We start from the raw sequence: 17,821 nt of genomic DNA, 5'->3' as shown, positions 1-17,821 counted from the left end.
CCACCCTACTCTGGTGGTCCCAGCGCGCACGACCCACGTGGAGTTCCAGGTCTCCGGTAGCCTCTGGAACTGCCAATCTGCGGTCAACAAGGCAGAGTTCATCTCAGCCCATGCCTCCCTCCAGTCCCTCGACTTCTTGGCCCTGACGGAAACATGGATCACCACAGACAACACTGCTACTCCTACTGCTCTCTCTTCGTCCGCCCACGTGTTCTCGCACACCCCGAGAGCGTCTGGTCAGCGGGGTGGTGGCACCGGGATCCTCATCTCTCCCAAGTGGTCATTCTCTCTTCTCCCCTTACCCATCTGTCTATCGCCTCCTTTGAATTCCATGCTGTCACAGTTACTAGCCCTTTCAAGCTTAACATCCTTATCATTTATCGCCCTCCAGGTTCCCTCGGAGAGTTCATCAATGAGCTTGATGCCTTGATAAGCTCCTTTCCTGAGGACGGCTCACCTCTCACAGTTCTGGGCGACTTTAACCTCCCCACGTCTACCTTTGACTCTTTCCTCTCTGCCTCCTTCTTTCCACTCCTCTCCTCTTTTGACCTCACCCTCTCACCTTCCCCCCTACTCACAAGGCAGGCAATACGCTCGACCTCATCTTTACTAGATGCTGTTCTTCCACTAACCTCATTGCAACTCCCCTCCAAGTCTCCGACCACTGCCTTGTATCCTTTTCCCTCTCGCTCTCATCCAACACCTCCCACACTGCCCCTACTCGGATGGTATCGCGCCGTCCCAACCTTCGCTCTCTCTCCCCCGCTACTCTCTCCTCTTCCATCCTATCATCTCTTCCCTCCGCTCAAACCTTCTCCCACCTATCTCTTGATTCTGCCTCCTCAACCCTCCTCTCCTCCCTCTCTGCATCCCTTGACTCTCTATGTCCCCTATCCTCCAGGCCGGCTCGGTCCTCCCCTCCCGCTCCGTGGCTCGATGACTCATTGCGAGCTCACAGAACAGGGCTCCGGGCAGCCGAGCGGAAATGGAGGAAAACTCGCCTCCCTGCGGACCTGGCATCCTTTCACTCCCTCCTCTCTACATTTTCCTCCTCTGTCTCTGCTGCTAAAGCCACTTTCTACCACGCTAAATTCCAAGCTTCTGCCTCCAACCCTAGGAAGCTCTTTGCCACCTTCTCCTCCCTCCTGAATCCTCCGCCCCCTCCCCCCTCCTCCCTCTCTGCAGATGACTTCGTCAACCATTTTGAAAAGAAGGTCGACGACATCCGATCCTCGTTTGCTAAGTCAAACGACACCGCTGGTTCTGCTCACACTGCCCTACCCTGTGCTCTGACCTCTTTCTCCCCTCTCTCTCCAGATGAAATCTCGCGTCTTGTGACGGCCGGCCGCCCAACAACCTGCCCGCTTGACCCTATCCCCTCCTCTCTTCTCCAGACCATTTCCGGAGACCTTCTCCCTTACCTCACCTCGCTCATCAACTCATCCCTGACCGTTGGCTACGTCCCTTCCGTCTTCAAGAGAGCGAGAGTTGCACCCCTTCTGAAAAAACCTACACTCGATCCCTCCGATGTCAACAATTACAGACCAGTATCCCTTCTTTCTTTTCTCTCCAAAACTCTTGAACATGCCGTCCTTGGCCAGCTCTCCCGCTATCTCTCTCTGAATGACCTTCTTGATCCAAATCAGTCAGGTTTCAAGACTAGTCATTCAACTGAGACTGCTCTCCTCTGTATCACGGAGGCGCTCCGCACTGCTAAAGCTAACTCTCTCTCCTCTGCTCTCATCCTTCTAGATCTATCGGCTGCCTTCGATACTGTGAACCATCAGATCCTCCTCTCCACCCTCTCCGAGTTGGGCATCTCCGGCGCGGCCCACGCTTGGATTGCGTCCTACCTGACAGGTCGCTCCTACCAGGTGGCGTGGCGAGAATCTGTCTCCTCACCACGCGCTCTCACCACTGGTGTCCCCAGGGCTCTGTTCTTGGCCCTCTCCTATTCTCGCTATACACCAAGTCACTTGGCTCTGTCATAACCTCACATGGTCTCTCTTATCATTGCTATGCAGACGACACACAATTAATCTTCTCCTTTCCCCCTTCTGATGACCAGGTGGCGAATCGCATCTCTGCATGTCTGGCAGACATATCAGTGTGGATGACGGATCACCACCTCAAGCTGAACCTCGGCAAGACGGAGCTGCTCTTCCTCCCGGGGAAGGACTGCCCGTTCCATGATCTCGCCATCACGGTTGACAACTCCATTGTGTCCTCCTCCCAGAGCGCCAAGAACCTTGGCGTGATCCTGGACAACACCCTGTCGTTCTCAACTAACATCAAGGCGGTGGCCCGTTCCTGTAGGTTCATGCTCTACAACATCCGCAGAGTACGACCCTGCCTCACACAGGAAGCGGCGCAGGTCCTAATCCAGGCACTTGTCATCTCCCGTCTGGATTACTGCAACTCGCTGTTGGCTGGGCTCCCTGCCTGTGCCATTAAACCCCTTCAACTCATCCAGAACGCCGCAGCCCGTCTGGTGTTCAACCTTCCCAAGTTCTCTCACGTCACCCCGCTCCTCCGTTCTCTCCACTGGCTTCCAGTTGAAGCTCGCATCCGCTACAAGACCATGGTGCTTGCCTACGGAGCTGTGAGGGGAACGGCACCTCAGTACCTCCAGGCTCTGATCAGGCCCTACACCCAAACAAGGGCACTGCGTTCATCCACCTCTGGCCTGCTCGCCTCCCTACCACTGAGGAAGTACAGCTCCCGCTCAGCCCAGTCAAAACTGTTCGCTGCCCTGGCCCCCCCAGTGGTGGAACAAACTCCCTCACGACGCCAGGACAGCGGAGTCAATCACCACCTTCCGGAGACACCTGAAACCCCACCTCTTTAAGGAATACCTAGGATAGGTTAAGTAATCCCTCTCACCCCACCCCCCCCCTAAGTTTTAGATGCACTATTGTTAAGTGACTGTCCCACTGGATGTCATAAGGTGATTGCACCAATTTGTAAGTCGCTCTGGATAAGAGCGTCTGCTAAATGACTTAAATGTAAAATGTAAATGTAATCTCACCGCTAGTTGATGCCACACTTTCAGTGTAATGGCATAGTGTGGGTGAATGTTAATACATACAGTATACAGTACTAAGAGGCAATTTCAATATCTTTTTCATTCAGATGGTCTATATAGGCAGGAGGAGTACGTTATTGTCTCATGTTCCTGACAATCTTCTGAGCCTCCATGTCAACGAGGACAGGCAGAAGCTAAATAAAACAAGGTCAGGAAATCCATAAATGATTGAAGTGCACTATTTCATACATTTTCACTGTGATCTCTTAAGAGGTAAAAGAGCCATCCCTTGCCTCTCCCACGGCACTCTCAGCCACATGGAACTCTAACGGGGGGCTGTCTCCCCCCAACACGCAGTCTCCGCCTCTCTTTCACAATCTAGTACATTATCCAGTTTACTAATCTTTATAGTCCTATTTTTTAATCTGTTACTTACTCATACAAATGTTTGTCACATTCTATGGAATGAAAAATGTGAGATTGTGAGAAATGTGAGCTTTCTCCATCATAGTAACACAGAGAATCAGAATATTTGTTTTAAGTTGTGTGAGGTGATGCAGACAAGGGGAACAATGTTTAGACAGGCTTTGCTCAATTACAATTCAAGGCATATCTTTGTGTCCCCTGAAAGAGAGTTTGCCTCATTAGCAATTGTAAAATCCAGATCAACAGATTCACACAAAGTTTGTTTCCATTCCATAAAGCAACTGAGGAAAAACACAATTTCTACTGTGTGTACTACTTCAATGAAGAAGAAAAATGCCATTTTTGACAACTCAGTAAAGCATCAACTCCGTCATATTTCTGTTTAACGTCAACTCTGTCAGAGAGCTGAAAGTTGTAATAGAATGGTTGTTTTACTTGGCGTTTTCAAATGAATCATTTTACAGAGTTTAGAATTGTTTATATTGAACTTTTATTTTTAGGGGGGAAAATATGTTTGTTTTGAGAATACAGTGCATTCGAAAGTATTCAGACCCCTTGTGTTACCTATAAGCCTTATTCTAAAATTGATTAAATTGTTTTATTTAACCTTTGTTTAACTGGGAAAGTCAGTTAAGAACAAATTCTTATTTACAATGACGGCCTACCAAGGCCAAACCCGGATGACGTTGGGCCAATTGTGCCTATGGGACTCCCAATCACGGCCGGATGTGATACAGCCTGGATTCAAACCAGGGACTGTAGTGATGCCTTAGACCGCTGTGCCACTCGGGAGCCTCTCCTACGCAATACCCCATGATGACAAAGCAAAAACAGGGTTTTAGAAATGTAGATATCACATGTACATACTTTTTTGGACCATTTACTCAATACTTTGTTGAAGCACCTTGGGCAGTGATTACAGCCTCAAGTCTTCTTGGGTATGATGCTACAAGCTTGGTATGCCTGTATTTGGGGAGTTTATACCATTCTTCTCTGCAGATCTTCTCAACCTCTGTCAGGTTTGATGGGGAGCATCGCTGCACAGCTATTTTCAGGTCTCTCCATAGATGTTTTATCGGGTTCAAGTCCGGGATCTGACTGAGCCACTCAAGAACATTCAGAGACTTGTCCCAAAACTACTCCAGCGTTGTCTTGGCTGTGTGCTTAGTGTCGTTGTCCTGTTGGAAGTTGAACCTTCGCAACAGTCGGAGGTCCTGAGCACTCTGGAGCAGGTTTTCATCAAGGATCTCTCTGTACATTGCTCCGTTCATCTTTCCCTCGATCCTGACTAGTCTCCCAGTCCCTGCCGCTGAAAAACATCCCCAACGCCATACCACCACCATGCTTCACCTTAGGGATGGTTCCAGTTTCCCTCTAGATGTGATGCTTGGCTTTCAGGTCAACGAGTTCAATCTTTGTTTCATCAGATCAGAGAATTTCGTTTCTCATGGTCTGAGATTCCTTTAGGGGCCTGTTGGCCAACTTCAAGCAGAATGTAATGTGCCTTTTACTGAGGAGAGGTTTCCGTCTGGCCACTCTACCATAAAGGCTGATTGATGGAGTGCTGCAGAGACGGTTGTCCTTCTGGAAAGTTCCCCAGGGGAACTCTGGAGCTCTGTCAGAGTGATCATCACTCTGACGGTTGTCCTTCTGGAAGGTTCCACAGGGGAACTCTGGAGCTCTGTCAGAGTGATCATCAGGTTCTTTGTCACCTCCCTGCCCAAGGCCCTTCTCTCCCGATTGCTCAGTTTGGTCGGGCGGCCAGCACTAGGAAGAGTCTTTGTGGTTCCAAACTTCTTCCATTTAAGAATGATGGAGTCCATTGTGTTCTTGGGGACCTTCAATGGTGCAGACATTTTTTGGTACCCTTCCCCAGATCTGTGCCTCGACACAATCCTGTCTTGGAGCTCTACGGATAATTCCTTCGATCTCATGGCTTGGCTTTTTCTCTGACATGCACTGTCAACTGTGGGACCTTATATAGACAGGTGTGAGCCTTTCCAAATCATGTCCAATGACTTGAATTTGCCACAGGTGGACTCCAGTCAAGTTGCAGAAATATCTCAAGGATGATCAATGGAAACAGAATGAACCTGAGCTCAATTTCGAGTCTCATAGCAAAGGGTCTAAATACTTAAGTATTTTTAAAACATTTTTTACATTTGCAAACATTTCTAAAAACCTGTTTTCACTTTGTCATTATGGAGTATTGTGTGTAGATTAATGAGGAAAAAAAAATATTTCATCCATTTTAGAATAAGGCTTTAACGTAACAAAATGTGGAAAAAGTCAAGGAGTCTGAATAGTTTCCGAATGTTGTCAAATCTGTCAGTGGCTTGTCAACTCCGTCACTGATGGCTAACACCCTTAAGATCAATTTTCTTGTCAATATTCTGAAAAAATTATTGAATTACTGTTCTGCAACATATGCGTAAACTATTGAAGGATTTTCTGTGCTCAGCTTGAGGGATAATGTTTGCTTTAAATAAATAAATAAATAAATGTTGTTTTATGTTTTAAATCTAGAAAAACATGCCAGAATGCTAACATAATTAGCCATGGAGCATTTAATAGTGCTATTAAAGAAAACACAAAGACGTTTGGACATGTGTATTACATATTGAATAATCTAATGTTAGAATTAAACAATCAAGGCCTTTAAACATTTGTTGGACAATAATTATAAAAAATAAATGCTTTTTATGGTGTCTGACGGAGTTGACATAAGTCCATTTTAAGGTATTATTTTTTCGCTTTATTCAACCCACCCTCCCTTCATCCACACAATATTTAATGACCCTAAACCCATCCGCGGACTGCAGGTTATGAGTCAACCTCACTAGCATGTAATTCAAACTTGTAGTGTATTTGAGGTTTAAAAAGGCTTCTAAAGTTTGTCATTTCCACTTTAAAATGTCAAACTTGATTTGCCCTAATGAAAAATGTATCAACCCCTACAAATGTATTCAATTATAATCCACATAGTAATTCACATTTCTGTTGCTGTAGGATTATTTTCCTGCTGTAGCAAACTGCTCAAATGAAGACCCTACATCTGTAGAAACATACGTGTTTCACTGCACCTGTAAAAACATCTGTAAGTATGTTTACCGGACCAATAAACGTTGATTTGATCAAAATATATATTTCAAATATTGTTCACATTAAGGAAAATATTTCTGAAAAAAAGTTGAGATTGTCCAGTCTTTCAAGATTCTCCGAGCTGATGATTGGAAGGGGATCACTTAACAAACTGATTTCCAGCCTCCACATCAACCAAGAGAGGATATAATAGGCAACCTAACCAAAGACACCCTCCTCACTGTCCCTCACCATTAGACTGGACACCCCTATCCCGCCCAGGCGGAGGCGCACATAGTTCCACACCTTGATGCTCCCACGTCGGATCTTCTGGCCCACAGCCAGCTCCAGGAAGAAGAGTGGGATGCCGATGAGGATGATGAAGTATGGGACGAGGTAGGCACCTGAAAGAAAGTGGTCAAAGTGTTCCTGCTATATTCCTTACAATCTACTATTAGGTACATGAGTAGTATTACAGTAATAAGAATTGTGGAAAATGTGGAAACCCTTCCCTTTTGACTGGCTCCCCTGTTGAATCAATGAGAGACTTAATATTTACTGTTCTCTGAGCTGTTTCTAGAACACTAATTGCACTTAATTGTGTCTCATTACAAAGGCTGTGGGGAAGGGGAGAGGTAGGAATACCTAGGATAGGATAAGTAATCCTTCTCACCCCCCCCCTTTAAGATTTAGATGCACTATTGTAAAGGGACTGTTCCACTGGATGTCATAAGGTGAATGCACCAATTTGTAAGTCGCTCTGGATAAGAGCGTCTGCTAAATGACTTAAATGTAATGTAAATGTAGACAGACTGGGTGACAGACAGACAAACCCTATAGTTGGTGGTCATGAAATATCAGGCCCACTCAGTGAGTCAGGGAGAGGCCAGAGTCCTGAGCCTCAGGAAACGATGGTGTCTGTCTGTTTGTACTTGACAGTTCTGCATCACTTCAATATGCAATAGCTTTTTGTTTGCCGACACCTTCAAAAATGTTATATATTACTCTCTCACCCTGGGGGGGGGTCTAAATTTGGTTCTTCCCAGCTTAATCCAGGAGAGGCTTAATCAGGATGCTACTGTGTTTGATGTGCAGTGGGTGAGTCATCAACAGTAAGATGCAAAGGCTTATGCTGGAGCACTATCACTAATACTCATCCTTCAGGAATGCCAGTTACATAGCCCAGATCTCATAATGGATTGACTATTACAGCACACAAAAAACAAGGTCCTAGAATGAAGGAAGACAGAAAGAAGTACAATCAATCATGTACGTAGAATGTAGTTCAGGAAAGGAAATGTAAATCCTGCATGCTGCTCTTGGCCCCGAGCCAAAGTGTCCTCAGATCAGTTGACACACACTGTCCTCATTTAGCCAGATCCAATCAATCACAGCCTATCTGAACTTGGGTCAACTCACAGCCCTCACAGCCCTCACAGAGAGAGGAAAAGGGCAGGAGGCCCAGGCGTTATCCACTCAACACCATTTAATGTGGCTGTAAATGGCTGTCAGAAGGCAAATTAGGGGTTGAAAGATGGCTGTCATTCTGGGCACACGACCAGGCTGCTTGGTTATAGGATTCTTTAAATCCTGCCTATTAGCAATATATCCGGAAGAGAGGGCATGTGAAAGACAACCCAGTGAGCACTATCCATGCCAATGTCCATGGATGTTTTTTTTGGACCAGACTAGATTTAGCCCAGACATAGACGTCTATGATGGTTCAGATTTGGTTCGGACCGGAAGTGATTTGGCTGAACATAGAAGTCTTCCACTGGGCACAGGCATCAGTTCAACATTTAGTTTTGATTTACATTTGGTTGAGTTGTCAGCCTCCCATGAATTCAACATGAAATCAACAAAACATTTCCCCATTGATTACTTTTTGCAAATCCAATCAGTTTTTCAAGTTGACTCAACATCACTCACATAGATTTTTGTTGTTAAAATCACATGGAAACAATGTTGACTCAATTTTTACCCAGTAGGCTATGATTGGTTCAATCATAGAAGTCTGTTTCACAAGTTTGGACAGTACAGTACAGTAAAGTAGAGTATAGTTCAGTACAGTACAGTGAAGTATAGTACAGTAATGTACAGTAAAGTATATTTCAGTACAATACAGTAGAGTACAACAGAGTAGAGTACAGTTGTAGAGTAATGTAAAGTAGAGTATAGTATAATTCAGTACAGTACAATACAGTACAGTGGGGCACAGAAGAGTAAAGAACCGTAAAATGTACTATATTGTACTGTACCCTTCTGGACTTTACTCTTATCTATTGTCCTGTACTGTACTGTAGTCTACTGTACTAAACTCTACTGTGCTTTAATGTACTGTACTGTACTGTACTGTATGTACTGTGCTGCCCAAACTTGGGAGACATTGACTTCCGGTCTGGACCGACCAAATTCTGTTTGGGGGCGGAGCTCATTAGAGTAATACCCAGCATGCTTCGCAAGTGTTCCTTTTTACATTTACATTTTAGGGTTTTAGCAGACATTCTTATCCAGAGCAATTTACATTCAGTGCATTCAACTAAGGTAGATAAACCACATTTAAAAAAATATATTATTTAACCTATATTTAACTAGGCAAGTTAAGAACAAATTCGTATTGACAATGACAGCCTACCGAAAGGCAAAAGGCGTCCTGCGGGGACGAGGGCTGGGATTAAAAATACATTTATTAAAAATATAGGACAAAACACACATCACGACAAGAGAGACAACACAACACTACATAAAGAGAGACCTAAGACAACAACATAGTATTGCAGCAACACATGACAACACAGCATGGTAGAAACACAACATAACAACATGGTAGCAACACAACATTGCAGCAGCACAACGTGGTAGCAGTACAAAACAGGGCACAAATATTATTGGGCACAGACAACAGCACAAAGCTCAAAGAAGGTAGAAACAACAATACACCACACATTAGCAGCCACAACTGTCAGTAAAAGTGTCCATGATTGAGTCTTTGAATGAAGAAATTGAGTTAAAACTGTCCAGTTTGAGTGTTTGTTGCAGCTCGTTCCAGTCGCTAACTGCAACAAACTGAAAAGAGGAGCGACCCAGGGATGTGTGTGCTTTGGGGACCTTTAACAGAATGTGACTGGCAGAACGGGTGTAGTATGTGGAGGATGAGGGCTGCAGTTGATATCTCAGATAGGGCGGAGTGAGGCCTAAGAGGGTTTTATAAATAAGCATCAACCAGTGGGTCTTGCGACGGGTATACAGAGATGACCAGTTTACAGAAGAATATAGAGTGCAGTGATGTGTCTTATAAGGAGAAACTTTGTGACGGGGCAGGGGAAACGACTCACGGTTGGGATGGTGTTCTTCGGCTTGCAAGCCTCCCCTTTTTTTCTCCAAACACAACGATGGTCATTATGGTCAAAAAGTTATATTTTTGTTTCCTCAGACCAGAGGACATTGCTCCAAAAAGTACAATCTTTGTCCCCATGTGCAGTTGCAAACCGTAGTATGGCTTTTTTATGGAGGTTTTGGAGCAGTGACTTCTTCCTCGCTGTGCGGCCTTTCAGGTTATGTCGATATAGGACTCGTTTTACTATGGCTATAGATACTTTTGTACTTGTTTCCTCCAGCATCTTCATAAGGTCATTTGCTGTTGTTCTGGGATTGATTTGCACTTTTCACACCAAAGTACATTCATCTCCAGGAGATGTTTGTACAGATGAACATAGTTCATAGTTCTTTGGAAATTGCTCCCAAGGATGAACCAGACTTGTGGAGGTCTACCATTTTTCCTGAGGTCTTGGCTGATTTATTTTGATTTTCCCATGATGTCAAGCAAAGAGGCACTGAGTTTGACGGTAGGCCTTGAAATACACCTACAGGTACATCTCCAATTGACTCAAATTATGTCAATTAGCCTATCAGAAGCTTCTAAAACCATGACATCATTATCTGGAATTTTCCAAGCAGTTTTAAAGGCACAGACAACTAAGTGTATGTAAACTTCTGACCCACTCGAATTGTGAGTCAGTGAAATAATAAGTGAAATAATCTGTTTGTAAACAATTGTTAGAAAAATTACCTTTGTCATACACACAGTAAATGTCCTAACCGACTTGTCAAAACTGTAGTTCATTAACAAGAAATTTATGGACCAGTTGCAAAACGAGTTTTAATGACTCCAACCTAAGTGTCTGAATATTTATGAAAATGTGATATTTCAGTTTTTTTTTATTTTAAAAACCCGCTATTGATTTGTCATTAGGGGGTATTGTGTTTAGATTGAGGAGGAAAAAACACAATTGAATCCATTTTAGAATAAGGCTGTAACGTAACAAAATGTGTAAAAAGTCAAGGGGTCTGAATACTTTCCGAATGCACTGTATACACAGATGCCAATTGAATAACAATATGAGGCAATGTATGGATTTATACATTTAACTTGCAGGCTTGTTTTCGAATTGCTGTGCGTTTTGTTGCCAACCTATTTTGCTACCTGACAACTTTACGGGTTTCACTTTTTAATTACCGTTCATATATTTATTTTTTCCTCGACTTTTTCACTCCGGACGCTTTATCTGGACACGATTCGTCAGGACCTCCAACAGCCGAAACTAAGTAGTAACATTAACATGATGCCTTCTAATTGCAGCCGCTGTGCTCGCCTTACGGCGAGGATAGCTGTACTGCAAGCCCAGCTTCAGACGCAATCGTTAGGCAAGGGTAATTTCAGTGTAGGAAAGGATGAAACAGCGTCTGTGCCACCAGTAAGTACAGATAGTAGTATAAATCCCCTGGCACAGTCCCCGCAGCCGGACAACTTTCTCACGGTTTCTGGAAGGAAATGCTGTAGGAACGCTCAACCGGTGTCGCTCATTCAGCAGACAGAAACTTTCAACCGGTTTTCCCCATTAAGCAGCGGGTCGGTGTCAGAGGCCGAGTCTTCTCTGGTCTCTACTCCTCCCGTTACGGGGTCTGAGACGCCGAAGCTTCCCACCATTAGCTCTGACAAATTGAAAACTCTAGTCATTGGCGACTCCATTACCCGCAGTATTAGACTTAAAGCGAATCATCCAGCGACCATACACTGTTTACCCGGGGGCAGGGCTACCGACGTTAAGGCTAATCTGAAGATGGTGCTGGCTAAAGCTAAAACTGGCGAGTGTAGAGAGTATAGAGATATTGTTATCCACGTCGGCACCAACGATGTTAGGATGAAACAGTCAGAGATCACCAAGCGCAACATAGCTTCTGCGTGCATATCTGCTAGAAAGATGTGTCGGCATCGAGTAATTGTCTCTGGCCCCCTCCCAGTTAGGGGGAGTGATGAGCTCTACAGCAGTCTCACAACTCAATCGCTGGTTGAAAACTGTTTTCTGCCCCTCCCAAAAGATAGAATTTGTAGATAATTGGCCCTCTTTCTGGGACTCACCCACAAACAGGACCAAGCCTGACCTGCTGAGGAGTGACGGACTCCATCCTAGCTGGAGGGGTGCTCTCATCGTATCTGCCAACATAGACAGGGCTCTAACTCCTCTAGCTCCACAATGAAATAGGGTGCAGGCCAGGCAGCAGGCTATTAGCCAGCCTGCCAGCATAGTGGAGTCTGCCACTAGCATAGTTAGTGTAGTCAGCTCAGCTATCACCATTGAGACCGTGTCTGTGCCTCGACCTAGGTTGGGCAAAACTAAACATGGCGGTGTTCGCCTTAGCAATCTCACTAGGATAATGACCACCTCCATTCCTGTCATTACTGAAAGATATCATGATATCTCACATCTCAAAATAGGGCTACTTAATGTTAGATCCCTTACTTCAAAGGCAATTATAGTCAATGAACTTATCACTGATCATAATCTTGATGTGATTGGCCTGACTGAAACATGGCTTAAGCCTGATGAATTTACTGTGTTAAATGAGGCCTCACCTCCTGGCTACACTAGTGACCATATCCCCCGTGCATCCCGCAAAGGCGGAGGTGTTGCTAACATTTACGATAGCAAATTTCAATTTACAAAAAAAAAAATGACGTTTTCGTCTTTTGAGCTTCTAGTCATGAAATCTATGCAGCCTACTCAATCACTTTTTATAGCTACTGTTTACAGGCCTCCTGGGCCATATACAGCGTTTCTCACTGAGTTCCCTGAATTCCTATCAGACCTTGTAGTCATTGCAGATAATATTCTAATCTTTGGTGACTTTAATATTCACATGGAAAAGTCCACAGACCCACTCCAAAAGGCTTTTGGAGCCATCATCGACTCAGTGGGTTTTGTCCAACATGTCTCTGGACCCACTCACTCTCTCACAGTCATACGCTGGACCTAGTTTTGTCCCATGGAATAAATGTTGTGGATCTTAATGTTTTTCCTCATAATCCTGGACTATCGGACCACCATTTTATTACGTTTGCAATTGCAACAAATAATCTGCTCAGACCCCAACCAAGGAACATCAAAAGTCGTGCTATAAATTCACAGACAACACAAAGATTCCTTGATGCCCTTCCAGACTCCCTCTGCCTACCCAAGGACGCCAGAGGACAAAAATCCGTTAACCACCTAACTGAGGATCTCAATTTAACCTTGCGCAATACCCTAGATGCAGTTGCACCCCTAAAAACTAAAAAAATGTCTCATAAGAAACTAGCTCCCTGGTACACAGAAAATACCCGAGCTCTGAAGCAAGCTTCCAGAAAATTGGAACGGAAATGGCGCCACACCAAACTGGAAGTCTTCCGACTAGCTTGGAAGGACGGTACCGTGCAGTACCGAAGAGCCCTTACTGCTGCTCGATCGTCCTATTTTTCTAACTTAATTGAGGAAAATAAGAACAATCCGAAATTCCTTTTGATACTGTGGCAAAGCTAACTAAAAAGCAGCATTCCCCAAGAGAGGATGACTTGCACTTTAGCAGTGATAAATTCATGAACTTCTTTGAGGAAAAGATTATGATTATTAGAAAGCAAATTACGGACTCCTCTTTAAACCTGCGTATTCCTCCAAACCTCAGTTGTCCTGAGTCTGCACAACTCTGCCAGGACCTAGGATCAAGAGAGACGCTCAAGTGTTTTAGTACTATATCTCTTGACACAATGATGAAAATAATCATGGCCTCTAAACCTTCAAGCTGTATACTGGACCCTATTCCAACTAAACTACTGAAAGAGCTGCTTCCTGTGCTTGGCCCTCCTATGTTGAACATAATAAACGGCTCTCTATCCACTGGATGTGTACCAAACTCACTAAAAGTGGCAGTAATAAAGCCTCTCTTGAAAAAGCCAAACCTTGACCCAGAAAATATAAAAAACTATCGGCCTATATCGAATCTTCCATTCCTCTCAAAGACTTTAGAGAAGGCTGTTGCGCAGCAACTCACTGCCTTCCTGAAGACAAACAATGTATACGAAATGCTTCAGTCTGGTTTTAGACCCCATCATAGCACTGAGACGGCACTTGTGAAGGTGGTAAATGACATTTTGATGGCATCGGACTGAGGCTCTGCATCTGTCCTCGTGCTCCTAGACCTTAGTGCTGCGTTTGATACCATCGATCACCACATTCTTTTGGAGAGATTGGAAACCCAAATTGGTCTACACGGACATGTTCTGGCCTGGTTTAGGTCTTATCTGTCGGAAAGATATCAGTTTGTCTCTGTGAATGGTTTGTCCTCTGACAAATCAACTGTACATTTCGGTGTTCCTCAAGGTTCTGTTTTAGGACCACTATTGTTTTCACTATATATTTTACCTCTTGGGGATGTTATTCGAAAACATAATGTAAACTTTCACTGCTATGCGGATGACACACAGCTGTACATTTCAATGAAACATGGTGAAGCCCCAAAATTGCCCTCGCTAGAAGCATGTGTTTCAGACATAAGGAAGTGGATGGCTGCAAACTTTCTACTATTAAACTCGGACAAAACAGAGATGCTTGTTCTAGGTCCCAAGAAACAAAGAGATCTTCTGTTGAATCTGACAATTAATCTTAATGGTTGTACAGTCGTCTCAAATAAAACTGTGAAGGACCTCGGCGTTACTCTGGACCCTGATCTCTCTTTTGAAGAACATATCAAGACCATTTCGAGGACAGCTTTTTTCCATCTACGTAACATTGCAAAAATCAGAAACTTTCTGTCCAAAAATGATGCAGAAAAATTAATCCATGCTTTTGTCACTTCTAGGTTAGACTACTGCAATGCTCTATTTTCCGGCTACCCGGATAAAGCACTAAATAAACTTCAGTTAGTGCTAAATACGGCTGCTAGAATCCTGACTAGAACCAAAAATTTGATCATATTACTCCAGTGCTAGCCTCTCTACACTGGCTTCCTGTCAAAGCAAGGGCTGATTTCAAGGTTTTACTGCTAACCTACAAAGCATTACATGGGCTTGCTCCTACCTACCTCTCTGATTTGGTCCTGCCGTACATACCTACACGTACGCTACGGTCACAAGACGCAGGCCTCCTAATTGTCCCTAGAATTTCTAAGCAAACAGCTGGAGGCAGGGCTTTCTCCTATAGAGCTCAATTTTTATGGAACGGTCTGCCTACCCATGTCAGAGACGCAAACTCGGTCTCAACCTTTAAGTCTTTACTGAAGACTCATCTCTTCAGTGGGTCATATGATTGAGTGTAGTCTGGCCCAGGAGTGGGAAGGTGAACGGAAAGGCTCTGGAGCAACGAACCGCCCTTGCTGTCTCTGCCTGGCCGGTTCCCCTCTTTTCACTGGGATTCTTTGCCTCTAACCCTGTTACGGGGCTGAGTCACTGGCTTGCTGGGGCTCTCTCGTGCCGTCCCTGGGGGGTGCGTCACCTGGGTGGGTTGATTCACTGTTGTGGTCGGCCTGTCTGGGTCCCCCCTTGGGTTGTACCGTGTCGGAGATCTTTGTGGGCTATACTCGGCCTTGTCTCAGGATGTTAAGTTGGTGGTTGAAGATTTCCCTCTAGTGGTGTGGGGGCTGTGCTTTGGCAAAGTGGGTGGGGTTATATCCTTCCTGTTTGGCCCTGTCCGGGGGTGTCCTCGGATGGGGCCACAGTGTCTCCTGACCCCTCCTGTCTCAGCCTCCAGTATTTATGCTGCAGTAGTTTATGTGTCGGGGGGCTAGGGTCAGTTTGTTTATCTGGAGTACTTCTCCTGTCCTATTCAGGTGTCCTGTGTGAATCTAAGTGTGCGTTCTCTAATTCTCTCCTTCTCTCTTTCTTTCTCTCTCTCGGAGGACCTGAGCCCTAGGACCATGCCCCAGGACTACCTGACATGATGACTCCTTGCTGTCCCCAGTCCACCTGGCCATGCTGCTGCTCCAGTTTCAACTGGCCTGGGCCCTAGGACCATGTCCCAGGACTACCTGACATGAGGACTCCTTGCTGTCCCCAGTCCACCTGGCCATGCTCCTGCTCCAGTTTCAACTGTTCTGCCTTACTATTATTCAACCATGCTGGTCATTTATGAACATTTGAACATCTTGGCCACGTTCTGTTATAATCTCCACCCGGCACAGCCAGAAGAGGACTGGCCACCCCACATAGCCAGGTTCCTCTCTAGGTTTCTTCCTAGGTTTTGGCCTTTCTAGGGAGTTTTTCCTAGCCACCGTGCTTTTACACCTGCATTGTTTGCTGTTTGGGGTTTTAGGCTGGGTTTCTGTACAGCACTTTGAGATATCAGCTGATGTACGAAGGGCTATATAAATAAATTTGATTTGATTTGATTTGTATATTTAGAGTGGTGTTTGTGGAGCTGTGCTCCCCTCTTGGCAGCCCAGTCTGACTGTGATGACTGGCCAGTGTAGCTGTCATGTTGTTCTTTCAGTCTGGGTCACTGAGTAGCCAGGTGAGTAAACACTGAGCACAGGTCAAATCCTAGAGGAAAACTTGTCTCAGTCTGCTTTCCACCAGACACTGGGAGATAATTTCACCTTTCAGCAGGCCAATAACTGAAAATATGATTTATATTTCTTCTTCTACAGTTCTACTTAGATACACTTCATGTACTTCCTTTTAAAAATGTCAGCGTAGAGCCCTGAACTATAATAACAAGTAAGCCATATCACTCAGCATTTTTTGGCAGGGCACGCACTTTGTTGATTCTTGATGTTCAGTTGTAGAACTGTTCATCTGTTTTTACTATTGGATATACATAGTTTTGTCATGACTTTGCCCTGTTGGGTGAAGTTCATTAAAAAAAACTTTCCCTCTTTTCCCCCACAGGTTTATGATGCCCCCTTTCCCCCAATACCTTTCCCCCTTCTCTCTCCACTCTACAAAAATGGACTTATGAAAATCTATTGTTACCAGAGAGAGAGACTTTGCAATACAGTAACATCAAAAGGTTGGGTATGGAACAATATTTCTGTAATCCAACCAGTTGAAAGTATCTGTTGGTACTTAAAACATTAATATTAAAAGAATATTTGTCACTTGTCATTTGTCATTTGTTCTGACCTTTATTTCCTTTGTTTTGTCTTTATTTAGTATGGTCAGGGCGTGAGTTGGGGTGGGCACTCTATGTTTGTGTTTATATGTTTTTTCTATTTCTGTGTTTGGCCTGATATGGTTCTCAATCAGAGGCAGCTGTTTATCGTTGTCCCTGATTGAGAACCATATTTAGGTAGCCTGGGTTTCACTGTTGGTTTGTGGGTGTTTGTTTCCTGTGTCAGTGCCACACTGGACTGTTTTGGTTTGGTTTGGTTTAGTTCATGTGATCGTTTATTGTTTTGTATTTCATAGTGTTGAGGCTTTTCTTATTAAAATCGTCATGGACACTTACCACGCTGCGTATTGGTCCGAAACCTTGCTACACCTCTTCAGGCAAGGAGGAGGAAATCTGCCGTTACAATATTAACTAAGACAAAATAATTTATAACTGAATTTTTCCAGTATAATATAGGTTCAGCAAATCCCCTTCATGTTTGGGATACCTTTAAATGTACCTTCAGGGGTCATTCAATTCAATATTCATAAATCATTTTTAAAAAGCAATTTCTGGCTAAAGAAACAAGGGAAATCCATGAACTAATAGTACAGGTAGCTAGCAATGAAAACGATACTACAAAATAAGTTAGAGGAAAAACAAACTTGAGGAACTTATTCAAGAACGATCTAATGTAATCTACTACAAAAATCAAGCAAACTGGATGGAATATGGAGAAAAATGCACAAAATTCTTCCTGAATCGTCAATACAAGAACACTAACAAAAATAATTTGCAGAAACGTGTTACTGAAGACAGTCATCTATGATTCTCTGAATGATATTTTAAAAGAGGAAGCTAATTATTTTAGGCAGATGTTGTTTTTTCCGTC

At 44.2% G+C, this 17,821-nt stretch overlaps 1 long non-coding RNA gene across 1 annotated transcript; it reads left to right on the top strand.

Annotated features, from left to right (window-relative positions):
- Positions 1-5,642: 5,642 nt before the first annotated feature.
- On the top strand, positions 5,643-17,009 carry LOC124031310. Its single transcript, XR_006838104.1, has 3 exons — positions 5,643-6,548; positions 6,791-6,928; positions 16,728-17,009. It is a non-coding gene; the product is annotated as an uncharacterized LOC124031310 (long non-coding RNA).
- Positions 17,010-17,821: the final 812 nt, after the last annotated feature.

Source organism: Oncorhynchus gorbuscha, linkage group LG03 (genome assembly GCF_021184085.1).
Source record: "Oncorhynchus gorbuscha isolate QuinsamMale2020 ecotype Even-year linkage group LG03, OgorEven_v1.0, whole genome shotgun sequence".
NCBI classification, from domain to species: domain Eukaryota; kingdom Metazoa; phylum Chordata; class Actinopteri; order Salmoniformes; family Salmonidae; genus Oncorhynchus; species Oncorhynchus gorbuscha.
Note: the sequence above shows the minus strand (reverse complement) of the source record. Positions and strands in the feature narration are given on the sequence as shown.